Here is a 1,710-nt window from a genome sequence, read left to right as displayed (position 1 = left end):
AAAAAAAGAAAGCTGCAGGAAATACAACTCCTGAAAATTACACTTTGCTTTATTGATTAGAAGGCTGAAACTTGTTTTAAGAGTTCTTTTCCTGTGGGTAAGAGACCAAATTTTTTGGCCCCCATAAGGTACTCCTGTTCACACTTTCTAAAGAGAAATATAGATTTTAAAAAAGCATACTAGTAAACTGATAAGATTCTTCCATGCTGGTTTGTAACTACTCTTCAATGTACTCATTACCAAGATTAGAATCATCACAGAATCACAAGGTTGGAAACGACCTGTAAGACCCTCTAGTCCAACCGTCTTCTTGTTACCACTGCTACCACAAACTAAGCCGTAGCTCGCAGCTCCTCATCCAGGCCCCTCTTGAACACTGCCAGGGACGGCGACTCCACCACCTCCCTGGGCAGCCATTCCAGTGCCTGACCACTCGCTGAGAGAAAAAGTTTTCCCTCGTGTCTAATCTAAACCTCCTCTGGTACAACTTGTGGCCATTTCCCCGGGAAAATTTGTTGCCTGGGAGAAGAGGTCAAACCCCTTTTCACACTAACCTCCCTTCAGGAAGTTGTAGACTGCAACGAGGTCTCCCCTGAGCCTCCTCTTCTCCGGACTAAGCGATCCCAGCTCCCTCAGCCGCTCATCAAAAGACTTGTGCTCCAGACCCCTCACCAGTTTCGTTGCCTTTCTCTGCACACGCTCCAGGGCCTCAATGTCTTTCCTGTAGTGAGGGGCCCAACACTGAACACAATACTCGAGGTGCGGCCTCACCAGTGCTGAGTAGGGGGGGATGATGACCTCCCTGCTCCTGCTGGCCACACTGTTTCTAATGCAGGCCAGGATGCCGTTGGCCCTAACGGCCACCTGGGCACACTGTCGGCTCACGTTCAGCCGAGCATCAACCAACACCCCCAGGTCCCTTTCCTCTTCACAGTCATCCAGACACTCGTCCCCAAGCCTGTAACACTGCATGGGATTGTTGTGGCCAAAGTGCAGGACCCGACACTTGGCCTTGTTGAACCTCATCCCATTCACCTCAGCCCAGAGATCCAGCTTACCTAGATCCCTCTGAAGGGCCTCGCTACCCTCAGGCAGATTGACACCACCTCCCAACGCGGTGTCATCTGCAAACTTACTGAGGGTACACTCAATCCCCTCATCTAGGTCGTCAATAAAGGTATTAAACAAGATGGGTCCCAGTACCCACTCCTGGGGGACACCACTCATAACGGGTTGCCAGCTGGACTTAACTCCATTCACCACCACCCGTTGGGCACGGCCTTCTAGCCACTTTCTGACCCAAAGAAGCGTATACCTGTCCAACAGCCCTCTGGCCCTTAGGGCTCTTGGAACCCCTTAGTGCTCATGCTCCTGTAACGCTGGTCAGTAGTTACTTTCAGTAAAATAGACACCTGTCAGACAACGCAACTGCACATCATACAATCATCCCATTTTGGTTTGCTGGTCGAATGCTCTCCCACTTGTCCATTTCACAGAAATGGCACAGCCTAAACAAAGCCACTCCCCTGACAGTGAGCGGCCCGCTGCGGTGGAAGGGGCACAGCCCATCTCCTCCCACCCACTGCTCCCCTCCCAGCCATCCAGCCCCAGACCCACGCTGCAGCTCTCTGCTAACTTCACCCAGCAGCAGCAAACTACCTCAGCAAGAAGTATGCTCTGCTCAGAGGCAGGAAGGCAGGGGCAGGCAGG

This window comes from Meleagris gallopavo, chromosome Z (assembly GCF_000146605.3).
Source record: "Meleagris gallopavo isolate NT-WF06-2002-E0010 breed Aviagen turkey brand Nicholas breeding stock chromosome Z, Turkey_5.1, whole genome shotgun sequence".
Classification (NCBI taxonomy): domain Eukaryota; kingdom Metazoa; phylum Chordata; class Aves; order Galliformes; family Phasianidae; genus Meleagris; species Meleagris gallopavo.
This window is presented reverse-complemented; position numbering follows the sequence as displayed.